Here is a 17746-nt window from a genome sequence, read left to right as displayed (position 1 = left end):
AAAAGTGATTACATGGTTATTTTCAAGGATGACACCATCTGGAATGGAGAATGATTCTATAAAGGGTTTTCTGGTTTTGTGGTTATATCTGAACACAGTAGGTTCTGAATATTTCTAATTGATGTTGTATAAGATTCCACATAAATATCATTAATAGTATTGAGAGTTAAGCATCCTGCTTGAGAATAGATCTCCTAAAGAAGCAAATGAAGCAGCAATTATATATATATATACACAGCAAATTCTGGGATATGTGTGCACACAAGAAGAAGAGATCATAATAAAGCTGTCAGTATGTAACAAGCCTATTAAGTATAGGGTTCCTTCAGTCAAAAGTATAAATTAGAAGGCACAGACCTACACGAGCTAAGGATCTGTCAAAATCCCCAGAAATACAGTAAAAAATAATCCCCTACCTGTAATAAAAAGGTGGGCAACAGTGATAGACAGCACATGAAAGCTCACAGATCAAGGATTTATCTCTGAGAATGACAATAAAACTAGCAAGTGCAATTTAATTATGAAAGGGAGCATCCTGAACAATAAATTTACCTGTAGGGTCTGAACACAAATTGAGATATGTATCTTATTTTATAGAAAAACAGAACTATGTAGCACTTTAAAGACTAACAAGATGGTTTATTAGGTGATGAGCTTTTGTGGGCCAGACCCACAGGATACTAAACTCTGAGAGGCTCTGGGAAGATAGACCCATATTCTCCTATAGACAACCACCTAACCTCAAGATGATTCTAATCAACAACCACAGGACATACCACACTAATACCAACCCTGGAACTTTCCCTTGCAACAAACCCTGTTGCCAGCTTTGTCCACATATTCACTCTGCTGATACCATTATTGGACCTAACCAATTCAGTTATAAGATCAAGAACACATATTCCTGCTCATCCAGACATATAATTTATGCTATCATGTGCTGACAGTGTCCATCTGCTATGTACATTGGACAAATGTCTCAGACACTTCGCCAAAGAATCAATGCCCACAAAACAGATATTAGACAGGATCACAAAGAAAAAACAGTTTCTTGCCATTTCAACCAGAAAGGGCATTGTCTCAATGACTTGATTACCTGCATCCTGCTTCAAAGACATTGTAACACCAGACTTGAAAGAGAATCCTCTGAACTGTCATTCATGCTTAAATTTGACACTTTATGCCGAGGTCAAAGATGCTAATTATCTTACCCATTTCAAAGATAGCTTCCCCAATTATCACCTCTAATATCATTAGCTCACAGACATTTACCTCCCTCCCTCATCCTCCCTCTCTTCTGAAATTTGATTTGTCCTTTTCATATGTGTTCACTTTTTTATTGTATCCCTTTGGTATATATGGTCATGACAATTTTCTTCCACAATTTGCTCTGAGGAAGTGGGTCTGGCCCACGAAAGCTCATCACCTAATAAACCATCTTGTTAGTCTTTAAAGTGCTACATAGTTCTGTTTTTTGTTTCAGCTAGACTAGACTAACATGGCTACATTTCTATTATTATTTTATAGAGTTACCTTTCCCCTCCCCTCATAAACCAAGGCAATACAGAACTAACCCAAAGCTCATGGAAGTTACACATAAAGACTCCCATTTTCTCCATATGTCCATAATGCTGAAACTTACTCAGTGGGTACAGACGAAGAGTTACATCTGCTGTATCTATTTTTACTGTCTCAAATGTTACTTTAATGGAGCCAACAGGAGTGCAAGCATCTTCCCTTATGGAAGAGCCCTATAAAAGTAACTGATAGGGAGGGGCTTTATGGAAATTAGCATAAAAGTGCTACAGAATTTGAGAATGATATCCCTGCTACTGAACTTTTAAACCAACATTTAGGTATATAAATATTCCATTGGTTGGATTAAACATTTTATATAAAGGTTATGCTTCTACATTAATTTCCTAAGGATGTTTCCATAAGGTTTCTCGGGCACTGCAAAGCATAAATATGTTTGCACTGGAATGCCATTTAAAATCCCTATACTACTAGGTTTATCCAGGGCCATATTTCTGAGCTCCTAAGCACAGCATCTTCAGTGCCCCACCTAGAGCTGACCTTTATGTTTTCTGTAAAAACAAAACTTTTAACCTACCTTCAACTTTTAGGCACTTTTAGAATACAATGTTCCCAGGCACATGCCTACTGCATTGAGATAGATAGCTGCCCTATGTTTGTTAAGAACACAAAGAGCTGATCTTGTTCCCTCTGAAATCAAAGGCAAAACTCCCAATCACTGCAGGGGGATAATATTGTGCTCTTAGAAGTATATGCTGTAACCTTACACACCAACATCATAATAACCCAATGAGCACATTCACAAATAGCAAGTTAAGAACAATTGTACAAACTACCCACTGTTTATTCCCCTGTAAAATTCTCCAAATATTATGTCTTTACCATTATTATCTAAAGAATCCTTTTACTAATTGGATACAGTTGCAGGCTGCCTTTTGTTAAAAAAAAAATTCCATTACTTGAACCACAAATGATAGCACCAGGGGTGCTGGGAGTAGTAATGTTTTCTATCATAAGCAGGTTTTACAGATAGGAGCCTTTTAATCAAGCACCCCCATGATAAAATGGTTCCAGCACCTTAGATTTGAAACCTATCTATAATAAAGTATCATTATAAGGAAGTAAGCTGTGGTTAAACATGTATTAATGCAGACCTTGATTCAGCGGTCCATCATTATTCAGAAAAGATCTTACGCATATACCTAAATCCAATGGGACTTACGCATGTGATTAAGTGCTTTTAACAGGGACAGAATTAAGCACATACTTAAATGATTTGCTGATATGGGGTCTTAGTGACAGATAGGTAATGTTTCATATAAAAGGACCACTCTTAATGGAGTATAATGCCTTGTAAAGTGGCTTGGAACCAACTTACAGTCTGTATTTAAGCAAAGCCTGGCAGATGAGGGGAAGAGAGAGTGACTGTGAGAGGTTTAATTACACTGCATTTAGCTCTTCTTTGTGTTATATAACTATTCCTCCTGAGTGAGTTCTATGAGTTCTTCCTTGGCCCAGGATCCTTGCAAACTTTTACAGAGAAAATTTATACACTAGGCATTAATTTCTTCCTATACCTATATTCCTCACATCTCCTAACCCATTTCCCATCCTGCTCTTCACCTTGCCTCTACGTGTCCATCCTCTACTTCCATTCCACGAGGTTTTTGCCATATATGATCCAGAATTCTTACATACCCCTGCTCTCTGTCTACCCTCAAATCATGCTACAATATTGTATGTATTTATATTTTAAAAGCCATTGACCTTGACCTTATGACCAACTGTCACTACTCTCACTTACCATCTACCTCCAGTCTCCCCAAGGATGTATAGTTTATTGCTATTATTTCAACTGTCTCACTTTTAACTGTCTCCTCCGTGCCCTGCAGTACAGCTACAGCCATGTTCCAGTGAAACCACTCTCACTACAGGTCACAAAGCAACCTTTTCCTTTCCAGGATGAAGGGCTTTTTTTCTATTCCAATCCTTCTTCAGATAGCTGCTGCCTTTGACATAACTGATCACCTATTTCTTTTAAACCCACTCTTCTGTGTGTGTGTGGGGGGGGGGGGGGGGCGGGCGAAGGGTTCTGGGGGGAGGGAAGTCAGCATTTACCTAGTTCCTGCTAGCTAACTTGACAAACTTGTCTGTATTACGCTTTGAGAGCCTCTTCTGGAAAGCAACGTAAAGCTACAGCGGACCATGCAGAAGCTAAGGTCACACACAGACACAAGGGGACACATTGGGGCAACACAGATGCAAGGGGACAATATTAACTTGTTCAACCACCAACTCAGCCCCCTGCAGCATGGTTATCTCGCAGTGAGACAGTCACATTCCATGTCTTTCCATTTAAATTAATTAAATACAGACTGAAAACTGAGAGCCATCTAATATACAATGAAGAGTGATGCAGACTACATTTACGAGTATGAGTCTCATTATTTGTTCTAGTGCTCTTATAACAATGTGTTCATTTTAGATGCCAATATAGAACATTAGAAACATAAATGAAACATTAATTAGAAAAAGCAGATCACTGGCTTTTCTAGAAAAAAGTGGTCTTCACAACACTTTGTTTCAAATATGTCTGGTCCATAAGAGAAAAAGAGACTGAGAGTGCCATCTATTGGTCAAATTAAAATGGACCTGATTTAATGGGATGGTTTGTGGCTTAAATGTAGCCAGCAGTTGTTGTAGGCTTACTGTCACCAGTGCATTACACTTTGTTAACTTTCTAAGTACTGGTCCTCATTGAAGCTTCAGAACTGTGGTGGAACAGAGTGAAGTTCTTATGAGGTACCAGTCTTCTGATGGATATTAATACTTCAAACTCCATAGGCCACTTTTTGAGGTGCATTTTGTTTGATGTACCATGCACATGAAGCAGCAGAAAAAAAGTTAATATTGGAATCTGATTAATAACATTCATCTATATCACATATTCATTCAAGGATCTCTAGGCATTTTACCATTATTATGTAAGTCTTAAAGCATCCTTGAAAGTAAATAATTGTTGTTAACACAGTTTTGTGAATAGGTAAACTGAAAAAGGAAAGTAAAAGACAAAAAACCTTGGCCACTTGGAGTTATGGGTCAGATAGCGGTCAAGAGTCTTACCAGTCCATACTGTAACAAACAAAGGACACATCCATTCAGTAGCAGTGTCAACAGTTAAATGAGGAAAGTGTACACACATATAAAGTTGTTGCTATTTTTAATCATTTATAAGAAAAAAATGGATTGGCTAGCTAGTGAACCAACATACAGCCCATAGCAGCTGAAGATAGCTTATTGCTTAGTTAGGATATTGGGCAACTGCATGAAATGAAGATGGAAAATGGCTCCTTAAAATTTTAATGTCAAAGTGATCACATTTTTTTACAATGAGCTTATTTATTTTTACCACAGGGCTGTCTTCTTTTTCTGCTGATAGCTAATTTTATAGTTGATGTCTAAGCCATCAGCAAAGAGGATTTGGAAAAGGAAAACGTGGACAGCAACAGTTTATGAATTTCATATCAGTCTTCACCAAGGCAGATTTATGTTTAAACTACTGTCACTGAATATCAACCTGGTTTGACTGGGCTGCTGTGCGTCTACTTTGGTCCTTGAAATCAGAGGACTAAACAAAAATCTGTAAGCTGCTTAGGCAGATTTATCAATGTGAAATAATGACTCAGAATAGCAAACTCAATAAAGCGACCTCTTCACCCCAAATATTCTGAGTTCACATTTTACACCCAACACATAAGACTATTAACAGAATTAATTATAGCACATACATATCATTTTTTGCACACTACTTTGTAAGTGTACTCCTCTGTGGCAACCTTCTGTATTATGCCAAAACTGTGAATGGAATGCCAAACTAGCATTTCAAATTGCACATTAAAAACCTGTGCGTCAGATCCTCAGAATCAGATGGCATAACTCACTGACCTAGCTCCAGAGAAGTCCATGTACATCAGCTGAGAATCTGGTGCTTTATCCTCACTGCTGGGGAGAAACAATCTGTCACTGGATTTTCTTTTCCTCTTTAAAATATTTCAAGAATATTTAATCAAAAGGATTGGCTTCAAAAAAGGAAAGCTTCAGGGATTTGCTCTTGCAAAGTGTTGAGAGTTATTACTGGAAAATGTATTAAAGAGGCTGGCAATCATCCTAATTGATGTGAAAACTTGACATAGACCTGGAGGGATGGATTTCCCCATGGGAGCTTCATAAAAGAACAGTTACTTTTAGAAAGAAGATTTCACTGTAGAGGAATATCAGAATATGCCCAAATTCCACTAATCCTGTCTTCCTAATTTCTTACTATGTTTGCTAATTACTAAAATTATTTGTGGACAGAAAAAAGGCATCCTCCCTTCACTGCATTGCAAAGGAAAAAATTAACCAGAATCTTTTTGCATAAATATTTTAAGATTTTCTACATTGTGGCAATTCTTTTGCATCGATAGAGACAGACAGAAGCAAGCATGACAGTCAGAAGAGATATGAATAAAAGAGAAGAAGCATTGGAAAAGGCATTTCACCTCTTCTATATGGACTATGTTTCCAAAACAGATATGGAAAACTACTATATCTTGGCTACTCAACACGAGGCACCATTTGTTTGCGGCCTGTGATGTGGTTTGGGTTTACGCTGGGCCCAACACAGGGCCCTCATGTAGGATCCTTTGAACATGGCCTCCACTGGGAACATGCTCCACAACAGTGAGGCATCTCCCAGGCAGGGTGAGCATTGAAAGACGCAAGTGGATGGGCTGGCTGGAACAGACGGGTACAGGGTATCGGTTTTTCTAGCCCTTAGCGAGGAGGTGCCGGAAGCACCAGGGCATTGTGGGAAGTGATGGCTGCTTAGCCTTGTGAGCATAGCCTGAGAGATGTTGATGGAGTCACACTGGCTATGTTTGGGTCTGGCTCTGTGGTTTAAGGCTTAATCTTTGTATTCATGCCCATCATTTTAAAAAATATTATTTGCATATATTTGCATACATAATTGCGTGTATATACAACCATACTTATGTTGCGGCCCTCGGCATATACTGTGAGTATCATTGTGGCCCCCGGGCCTTCCAAAGTTGAGTAGCCCTGTACTATATTATCATTGTTATCAAATTAAATCCCAAAGAGATAGTACCTTCCCTGCAAATTGAGTACCATCCAGATCAACATTCTTTATATGACTCTTGTCTTCCATGATCCATCCTAGTAACACGTCAATAATAAGCAAACTGATTAAACTAAACCAGTTTTGAGTTCAGCTATGAATATCCTCACTGCTGATCTCATTCTGCCACTTAAAAAGCAGCTGATGAAGATGAAAAGAAATGAAAATATCAATCCACGGCTCTTCAACCTTTCTTACTACCCACATTTCACTGCCATTCAATACAGTTGGTTCTACATATCCACAGCTTTGTAGCAAGCTTGATGCCAAGCTCCACAGAAGTTAGCCTCTATCAAATCCTTCCTCAAGATCCATTTCTATTACAATGCCACAAAACAACTAATAACCATCAACTTATGGTGACTAACTTTAAATACAGCAGTACCTGCCAGTGTCAAAAAAGGTGCATAAAGCAAACAAGCCCAAATTGCTTTTAGTAGAATCTATATTACTGTTTGGGACATGTGAGTCAGTCAAGATCAAATTTAAATCAAGCATCTGAGTTTAAGAGGTTTTCTGCCAATCCCCTCACAAATACACTATTTTTATGCACCACTATACAGTACTTCTAAATTCCGGCCAAAATTAGGACAGCCAACATGCTATTCTTAGAGATTTTATTCATATTGTATCTTCAGTATGAATCTCTATTGTAATTAAAGATGTTATTCATATGGTATCTTCAGCTCATTAAAAAACAAAATATTCTTGACATCTTGACAGACCGTTTTTCTTGTGATATTTACAGACATAAAATATTCTGGATAGAATTCTGTTCAGTGTCCGTATCAATAGTTTTTTTGAGACTCTGATGGTTTTGTGGTTCACCCATCATTAATTATGACAACTTTGCCTTATTTTTATAATTTTGAATCTGACTTGTAACATTCCTTTATTTTTCAGATAGACTTTCATTAACTTTCACAGACTTAGAAATGTAGAGTTGGAAATGTCATCTGGTCCAATCCCCTGAGCTGAGGCATAACCAAGTATACCCTGAGTGGTGCTTGTCTCACCAGTTCTTAAAACCTCCAATGAACCTCCTTTGGAAGCCTAGTCATGTGCTTACCTATTCTTACAGTTAGATTTTTTTTTCTAACCTAACTCCATTAAACCCTTTATTTCTTTTCCTAAATTCAGTGGACCTGGAGAACGTCATCCTCTTTATAACAGTCCTAAACATAGATGAAGATCATCATCAGGTCTCCCTTCAGTCTTCTTTTCTCAAAACTAAACATACCTTGTGATTTTTCAGTTTGTCTAAATCCTTTATCGTTTTTGGACCCTGTCTAGTTTGTCCATATCTTTCTAAAAGTGTAGCACGAAAAATTGGACACAATACTACATCTGAGGCTTCATCTGTGCTGAGTAAAGTGGAATAATTGCCTTCTGTGTCTTACATACAAAACTTCTGTTAATACACCCTAGAAAGATATTCACCTTTTCCATAAACACATCACATTGTAGATTCATATTCAATTTGTGATCGACTATATACTCCAAATAATTTTCATATTATAATAATATAGCCAGTTTTTTCCCATTCAGTAGTTGTGAAATTTATTTTTCCTTAAGTGTAGTACTTTGCACTTATCCTTAGTGAATCTCATCTTGTTAATATCAGATCAATTCTCCAATTTGTCATGTTCATTTTGTGTAATCCTGTGCTCCAAGGGGCTCTCAACTCCACTACCTCGCTGCCATCCACAGATTTTACATACATATTTTCTAGTCTATTATTCACGCTGTCAAATATTTAAGAGTACCAGACCCATGACTGACCCCGTGGAACCCAAGAGACTTGTCATCTCAGTTTGACAGGGAACCATTGATAATAATTTAATATTGGCCACTGCTCCATGCTTATGAGAATGTCATATAAGACTGTATCAAAAGTCTCACCAAATTCAAATTATATCTCATTTATAGCTTGCCACTGTCCAATAGGCCAGTACGGTGGTCAAAGAAGGAAATTAGGTTGGTTTGATATGATATATTCTTGGCAAATGTGTGTTAGTTGTTGCTTATAATCCTATTATCCTCTAAAATAGGTGTTTGCACACTGATTATTTAATTATTTGTTCCAGTATCTTTCCCAATATCAAAGATAGACTGACTAGTCTATAATTTTCATATTATACACAGTACCTTGAGAGGAAAGAAAAAGCATCACTGAAAGACTCCAACCACTATTTTTGTACTTTATCCAAAACAGACTAATATATACTCAAATAAATATACTGGTAAAAAATAAGGGTTAATTACACTCATATTAAGAACAGACTTTAGCATAGAGAGTGTCTTATCCAATCCTCATTTGCAGAAGAAAAAATAGCTTGAATGATAAGTAATACAGCCCCATGAGTCTGTTTTCTAAGATTTACTTGACAGTTAACTGCAGACACATTCATCAGCAAAGCAAGCTATAACACAATGCTTTTTATTCATCTTCTATAATCCCATGTCAATTCCGAGCGAGAGAGAGAGAATATGTTCATTTTTCTAACCAACAATGCATTGCTGTAATCTGAGATGCCACATTTGATATAACAAATTGACAGAATTTATGGCATTGCCATCCTTTCCTGAAAATCATGAAGGATACAATATAGTTGATGGTGAAATTATTGACTCAAATCATATCTAAGGCACTGTATAAAACCCTGTCTGGGTATCTAAGACCCCACTTCAAGTCTATTGATCAACAGCAACCAAAAATCATGCTCCAATGCTTGGAACACAGAGGTGGCTGCATCAGGAAATTAACTAGATCACATAACAGACTTGCATGAGGGATGTGCCATGAACTATCTTCCAGGATGGTAACATAAAGGATGACTGCAGATTCTAACACATCTTTTCTTAACACAGCCCAGCAGCTACTACCAGAAAATGCAACAACTCACAGACCTCTGCTTCTTTTCGATGAGAATGTCAAGAAAATTGGCAGATAAACTGATGAAGGGATTCCTTCCCCCACAACAATTCAATTCCTATCACATAGTTAAATGAAATAAAAGTGAGCCAATAAGTTTGATACAAACGGCTATTAATAAAATTACAATTTATCTTATAAATGTGGGTTAGAACAAGCTTCCCTTGGTTTACTGAATTTTAACAGACTATTTTTATACACGAGCTACATCTACACTGGCATGATTTTCCAAAAATGTTTTTAACGGAAAAGTTTTCCGTTAAAAGCATTTTCGGAAAAGCACGTCTAAATTGGCAGGATGCTTTTCCGCAAAAGCACTTTTGCGGAAAAGCATCTGTGGCCAATCTAGACACGGTTTTCCGCAAAAAAGCCCTAATCACCATTTTCGCGATCGGAGCTTTTTTGCGGAAAACAGTACTGTGATTTCTACACTGGCCCTTTTGCACAAAAGTCTTTTGGAAAAAGACTTTTGCCCGAACGGGAGCAGCATAGTATTTCCGGAAAAGCATTGACAATCTTACATGAGATCGTCAGTGCTTTTGCGGAAATTCAAGCGGCCAGTGTAGACAGCTGGCAAGTTTTTCCGCAAAAGCAGATGATTTTGTGGAAAAACTTGCCAGTCTAGACACAGCCATGAAGTTTGGAGAATATGATAGCTCAGATGCTTAGGTTTTTGATTGCTTAATTAAATGAAATATTCAAGCTAATTTAGAAAATACATAGGAAATCTTTACTTTCTGTCCATCAGTGATGGGCACCACATGTCAAAAAGGATGACACTTCATGAGCATTAGAAAGCATATCTATTACCTCCAGGTCTGTTTGCAGAAATTCTGGGATGCCCCTTTATAACTTCTATTTTGGTTTTACATTCTGTACTGTTTTTTTTACAATATCTTTTGAAAAATGCCAGCCCTATTCCAGGACTCCAGGGGTCACCATCCTCAGGCTGGGACTCTCCAGCCTACACCAGCTTCACTGCTGCCAGGGGCTCACAGTCGAGGTAGAGGATTCCTTCCAGCTCCACCAGGGTTCCAGTTGGGTCTGGAAATATCTCCTGGGCAGCAGCCCTGCTGCTACTGGGGTTCCCTGCTGTGACTGGGGATTCCTCAGCCGTTACTGGGACTCCCCAGGCTCAGGATCCCTGGGGCTTAACTCCCCAATCACCCAGAAATAGGCCTTGCTGGCCCTGCTGGGGCTTCCCAGCACCCCTAGAATTCCCAGCTTGCTCATGCTCCCAACCTCCGGGGCTCTGGTCCAGAGAGTTCCAGGTTGGGAGCTTCAACCCATACTTACTCAAAGGAATAGCCACTCACTGTACAAGAGCTCCTGTTTTTCCTTGCCAAATACTTGGTGCTAATGTGCTATTGATGGCTGTGGTATACAGTAATTCCTCATTTAACACTATAGATATATTTCAGAAAATGATGGTGTTAAGTAAAAACATGTTATGGGGTGTCAATTTTCCCATTGAAAATAATGGAAACGGTGGGGGTTGTGTTTCAAGTAGTGGTATCTGTTGGGACCAGGACATAAGGTTGGGGGAGAAAGGGGACTGGGTTACAGCAGGGAGGGGAGGTGTTTGGCTCTGGGGAAGGGAAGGAGAAGAGAGGGGAGTGGAGAGGGATTGGGGTGGGAGCATGCCTCTGTGACAGGTCTGCCAGGACTCACACTGTGTCCGGCGAGGGGGGGGTTGCCAGGGAACAGCGCGGCAAGTGGCGAACCCTCCACCGCTTTGCAGAGAGGCAGGGGAAGGCCCGCGCAGCTGCCGGCGATGGGCCAGCTGGGGAAACCCAGCTGCCGGTCTGCAAGCAGAGGCAGAGGAGAGGGGGCAAGGTGTCAGGTGAGGAGGAGTTAGCAGGGAACAGCGCGGCGAGCGGCGAACTTTCCGCCGCTTTCCAGGGAGACAGGGGAAGCCCTGCGCAGCCACCGGCAATGGGCCAGCTGGGGAAATCCTGTTATTCCGGGGACTGTTGTGTAATTCAAAAAATGTTCCCTAAAAAAAATCGTGCTATTGCGAAAACATGTTAAGCGGGCATGTGTTAAATGAGGAATTACTGTACAAAGGTACATGGAAGAGCTGACCAAAATAATAGGAGACATTTTGATCATATTTTAGACCAGCTAAAAATCCAGTAAAAGCATCTAATTTTGAGGGGGGGGGGGGGTTTCCAATTAAAAGGGGATAACATTAAGGAGAAAGTTTTCACAAAAAATCTCTCCCTTTTCTAACCCAATCTTTTAGGCAGATAGGTAGGTACAAAGCAGCTCTATGGCCTGTATTTGATCTCACACCAGTATAAACTGGAGTAATACAAATTAAGTCAAGAGTTATATTGATGTAACAACAGTGGGAGGTACATCTACATTGTGGCACTATTTCAGGATACTTCTGGTATCCTGATATAGCATTTTCCACATCTTGACAGTGAGCCTGTTATTTCTAAATATCTTTCAAAATAACAGGCATGCTATTCTGACTTCCCAGTTAACCTTATTCCATGAGGATTAAGGGACATTTCAGAATAGCACTCTATTTCTAAATACACTTGAAATAAGCTATGCAATTTGTGAAGCTCAAATTTCACAGCTTATTTCAAGCTACGGGTGCAAAAAGAAAAAAAGACTAGATCCATAGTCTACTGCAGTTTATATTAGAAATTTAGGCAAATCTTATAATAAAAAAGAACATATGGAGAACCCAGGGAAATCTTTCTTAGTAACCCTACTGGCAAATTTTGGTAACTTTTTATTTATTATGCTGTGCCCACAGGGGTATATGAAAACTATTACTCTAGCACATTAGAAAGTCAATATATATGGAACAGTTCATATCCCATTTACTGTTACTGATTAAAACAAATAATGGACATGACGTTTTGTCCAAATCACCATAGTATTTGTATATTAAAGTGAGTTTGTCTGATGTTGTTTGCAAGGCTAGTACATTTTCTCAAGCTGTGCTAAAGGCATCAGTGTTTAGAAAAAGTTCTGTAGCAATTTTATCTTGTAGTAATCATTGGCACGTCTGTGCTTTGGGCGATGACAATCTGTTAGCTCTAAACATAGTGAAGAGATTTGTAATGCAAATGTTACAACATTCAGTATATGGCATTGTTTCCATGTGCATGCATGTTAAAAATGCAAAGGACCCATTTCACTATCAGTGCAGGATTGTTTCTTACAGCTATTGTTTATTTTCTGGTGTCTGCTCTGATCTAATTTTAAAAGTCTCTAGTAATAGAGTTTGTCATTCAGTATTACTTTTACAGATTCTCCTCTCATGTTTTATGAGTGTAAATCAGAAGTAATTCTGCTGAAGTCTATGCCCCTCCTCCCATTCTCCTCTCACATCATTTTCACACAGGTGTAACTCCACTGATTTTATTTAGAGTTATTCCTGACTGAATAAGACATAAGAAAAATAATAATCTGCCCCTCTGTCTCTGAGTCTTACCACGCAGAAAACTGAGGTTAGAGTTACTTATTGTACAAAATTACAATGAAGAATCATTAATGAATGGTCCAATTTCAGATCTACTGGGAAAAATGCAGCTCTCAAGGAGATCTCTGAACAAATTCAGTTGGAATATAAACACTAATATAATAATTTGAATGTGTAACATGGTCAGAAAATAGATAAAAGTGGTAAAGATTTACACAGATTTGGGATACAAGTCTGCTCAGAATTACATTGATGTACATCAGCAGTAGACATTAATGCACTCTGACCAGTTTAAAACTGGTATAAGTCATAGAAAATCAGGCTGTTAGGCATTTAATGTATAAAACAAATATCCCATGTTTACATGTTTAGGAGATTAAAGAAAATACTGTAGCAAGAAAAATATCCAGAAAAAAATATAGTATTTGCGACGGAAAGAGCACAGTTAATACACAAACTGTTTTCTAGCTATAGTCACTGTGCATAACACAGTAAATACTATTACTGTATTCATTTGTAGTGCATAACAGAATAGCGGCTTTATGTAGGGATTTGGGTTCCATCATGTTACACTGTACACACACAACAAAATACGTTTGTTATTCCAAACATGCAACTTATAGCACTGCTGAATTTAGTTACATTTTACTTTCCCCCTGACAATCAATCACCTGTGCAGAAAGGAATCTTTCAACCAATAAAGCAAGAGACAGGAAAAACTGACACATAGATGTTGGGATGGATTTAAAAAATACTGAAGGCCTGGTCTATTCACAATATTTGCACTGTACAGCTATTATGCTTAGAATTGTTTGGTTTTGTTGGTTTGTTTACTGAAAAACTGATATAACTCACTCCCCTCCCCCGCACTCTCCCGTTCCCCCCCTCCAGTGCAGAAACAGTCATAAAGGTGACCTTTACTGAAATAGTTTATTCCTCTTCCTGTTCATGGAAAAGATATACCAGTACACATTTACACCAATATAACTGCCAACAGTTGGCAAGGTTTTACCACTTTCACTAAACTGGTATAGCTAAAAGGATACAACAAGTATATGTAGACAAGATCTAAATGCTTTGGATTATCTATCCCTTTTCAATTGGCAGGGGTTCCTAAATCACTTTAATAATCTCATCCTTTCTATAGCTTCACTAAAACTATGCAATAGGTCTCAACTTGAAGCCAATGTAAAGTCAATGAGCCACAAATCTGTCTGAGATCTTGATTCTATAATGGGCTCTGCATAGGTTTCCAGTCCCTTGAGAGTCCATGGAACTTCATGGAAGGGATCAAAACCCTGCCGAGCACAGAAGGGAACTTTTTGAGAACTAAGTAGAATGGAATTGGATTTTTGAGAACAGAGATGATCCAGGGTAAGACTTCTTGTTTATTGAATGGGTTGAAGAATAAAAGAACTGAAAAAGAACTGGAGTAGCTCAAAGGCAAGACAATAATTTAACATTTTTCTCATGACAACATACCTTATTTCATTCCTTTTGTGTGTGTGTGTGTGTGTGTAAGGAAACAAGCATAAAAAGTATAACTAGTAAGAAAAAAAAATCTGCAGGCCATAACTTCAACTAAACTAGTCTACAATGCATTCCTATGATTTCTTAGAGAAAAGAATCTACTCCTTTCTGCATAGGAACTGAAATCAAAAGGGATGTCCTACTGAAGGACTAACTCTCCTTAATGCCCTCATTCTCCCTTCATTATGCTATCTATGTCCCATGACAGCAACATTAATTTGACATGGCTGAGTTATGCTACCTACTATTTTTTGTAGTACTTCCTCGTAGTGCCTTAGGCAGGGTCTCCCACTTTGGCTCTTGGGGCCAGAAAGACATACATAAATCCAATGCTGTATAAGGAGCAATTAAGCTACAGGTTGTTTAGCTGTAAGCAGTTACCAGATGTGCCTAATAAATTATTTGATTATAAGTGGCTCATCTAGGTTTAATTTCTGTTGTAAGCATGCATAAAGCTAACATTCAAGGCTTTCTGTGTTTGCAACATTGTTTGCCAATGCACCCTTACAATTTGGTGCTATGGACTTGGCTATAGCTTATAACTATATTTAGCATTTATATAGTGCTTTCAATGTTCAAAGCATTGTTCAGTTAATTAACACATCCTCACAACAGTCCTGTGAGGCAGGTGGGAAAGGATTACTATTCCAATTTTGCAAATGAGGAAAGAAAATGGAAGTGACTTGCCCAAAGTTACAACTTCCGCTTAGGACCAGAGGATCAGAATGGAACTAAGAACCTGATTTCTAATCCCATGCTCATTTGAGCAGACCACACTACTTACTTTACCTAAACCACATTACTTGCAATAGCAGACAAACAAGAACTTGCTATGAAAAACACACAGTGCAAGTTCTAGTCATTTCACTTCCAGATAGACTTGGGTTAGGTCATTATAACAAAACAGTCTTCACAAACATTCTTTCTAATTCTGAGCACCTGATCTCTTTGATCACATTCATATATAAATATTTTTGCAAATGAGTTTTTCATCACTCAAATGTTGGAGAATGATTACTCTTTATACAAATACTGATATTCCATGTGACCAAGGGTATTCTTGTGCAAACAAATGTATTTGCCATTTATTGTTCTTTTGTTTAAAAAAATTCAGTCCTCCAATCAGGAAGCAAGAATGTCATATGATGTTGGTGACCAATCACACACCATGCATAATGAACAGCCAAGGTGAACACTTCATGAAAAACTCAGAGGCTGCAATTCATGAACTGTTCATCAAATGATTATAAATAACAAATAGATGAATGAAAATCAATAATGGGTAATTCATGAACAAAAAAGTGCTAAATTCTTTGGATAAATTATGACTGAATCAATCAGCTCTCTTTCTACAGTTCATTATATTATTGGAAGCTATTTATAAGAGAGATAGGAACAGTATATTTGGCTGCAGCCATTTGTTTTTAGACAACAGAAAATACATGTTGGTTTTTATTACCCTTTTCATGGCATTTCATGAAAAATCACCACAAGAACCAAATGTAATTGATACAGCAGTGACAATGAATTTCAAACTCACCAGTGGTTTCAAAATTCAGCTAACATTGCAAATTATATGGCACTGATTTGATTAAGCAATTAATAATGAAAAACCTATTGTGTTAAATGATCTAAGTCTGCAGAAATATGAATGAAACCCTCAGTTTCAGAATTCCATGAAGCTATTTAGGGGCAGTTATTGCAAGCCAACCAATAGTAACTCCCCAGTAGCTGTCTGATCAGAAATTTGTTCAGCCCTATAGGAAAGCATACTGCAGAGTGCTATTGCTCCCCATTCTACTTCCAGCTATGCTTAGACCTAAGTACATTTTTTGGCTGACTAATTCTATTCACACATTTGCCAGTTTCTGTCAAAAAACTGGGAGAGGGGCATGCTGCAGTCACAAGAGAACTCAGGTACCACTCACAAAACCAGAAGAGGGGGTAGGGCACCTCCTTACACCCTTTAGCTAGAGTACTCACCTGGGATAACCCAGGTTTAAGTCCCCATTCTGCCTGAGGCAGAGCAGGGGCTTAGTCTTAGGTCTCCCACAGTATAGATGAGCCTCCTAATCTTTAGGGAATTCTGCAGTGGGGCCTCTCTAATACTTTTTGCAGCAGGGACTGGAATCCAGGGCTATGTCTACACTCGCGGCTTCTTATGCCAGAAATATGCAAATGAGGCTAAGCATGGAATATCGCCAAGCCTCATTTACATACCTAATGAGCCGCCATTTTTGCAGAAGAGGCTCTTGCGCCAGACGGAGCTGTCTACACTGCCCCTTCTTGCGCAACAAAACCCCTCTTGCGCAATGCCATTACGCCGATTACTTTTCAGGAAGAACGGCATTGCGCAAGAGGGGTTCTGTTGTTACATCCCATTGGCTTTGTAACTTTCAGCTTGCACTTGTATGTGGGCTGAACTGTTCTTTTTCTGAACATGAAATCCATATTTTACATATGAAATTTTTCGGATAGACATATAGTGCAGACAAGAAGCAGTTAAGAAGGAAGCAGAGAACAAGCTGTAGCTATACACATTCAGAAGTAATTTACAATAAATCTGGTGCCTTATTAAGCAGTAAATATAGTGTTGAGCCATTTTTTTAAAACAAAGAACAAAGGGAACATGGATTAAAATGAAACCAAATTAGATTAAAAATTACTTGCAGTGTTAGTGCTGAAAATAATAAATCAGGCACACGGGCCTACTAGAATGCACTGTGCAAAGCATAAAAAATAGAATCAGCTGTAAACTGTTTAATGCTGCCCTCATGGACACAAGGTGATAAAAAAAGGAATAAGCCATTTTTATAATACTTTAGGGCCCAATCCAGAATAAAATATAACGGGTTTTCTGGCTGGGCATGTTGTGAGTGCTGATTTTTAGTGATTTCTGTGGCTTTATGTGCACTTCTAGAGTACAAAAGCTGAACATATTTTTCATTGAATTAGTCCTTCAGGTAGCTATTTTTACTCTCAAAAGATAATAAAGCTGACCGGAGTTCCAATTTCTTGTGAAATCATTAATCGTTAAAACAAAGACCAAGTTAAAAAAAATTGTTTCAACTTTTCCAAAATCAGGAAACAAAACTCTTAAAATCTTATTGTTGTAAGATCC

The 17746-nt window shown here is 38.2% G+C and overlaps 1 long non-coding RNA gene across 1 annotated transcript in view; it reads right to left on the bottom strand.

The window, feature by feature from the left end:
• The window catches only part of LOC142826912 (uncharacterized), a 33191-nt gene extending 18256 nt beyond the window's left edge, over positions 1-14935 (bottom strand). Inside the window, exon 1 of the long non-coding RNA XR_012901171.1 lies at positions 14871-14935. This is a non-coding gene — a long non-coding RNA (uncharacterized LOC142826912). The remainder of the gene's footprint in view (positions 1-14870) is intronic.
• Between the last annotated feature and the right edge of the window lie 2811 nt (positions 14936-17746).

The sequence above is a fragment of the Pelodiscus sinensis genome, chromosome 1 (assembly GCF_052426305.1).
Source record: "Pelodiscus sinensis isolate ZL-2025 chromosome 1, ASM5242630v1, whole genome shotgun sequence".
NCBI classification, from domain to species: Eukaryota; Metazoa; Chordata; order Testudines; family Trionychidae; genus Pelodiscus; species Pelodiscus sinensis.
The sequence above is the reverse complement of the archived record's forward strand: the minus strand, read 5'-3'. Positions and strand labels throughout refer to the sequence as shown.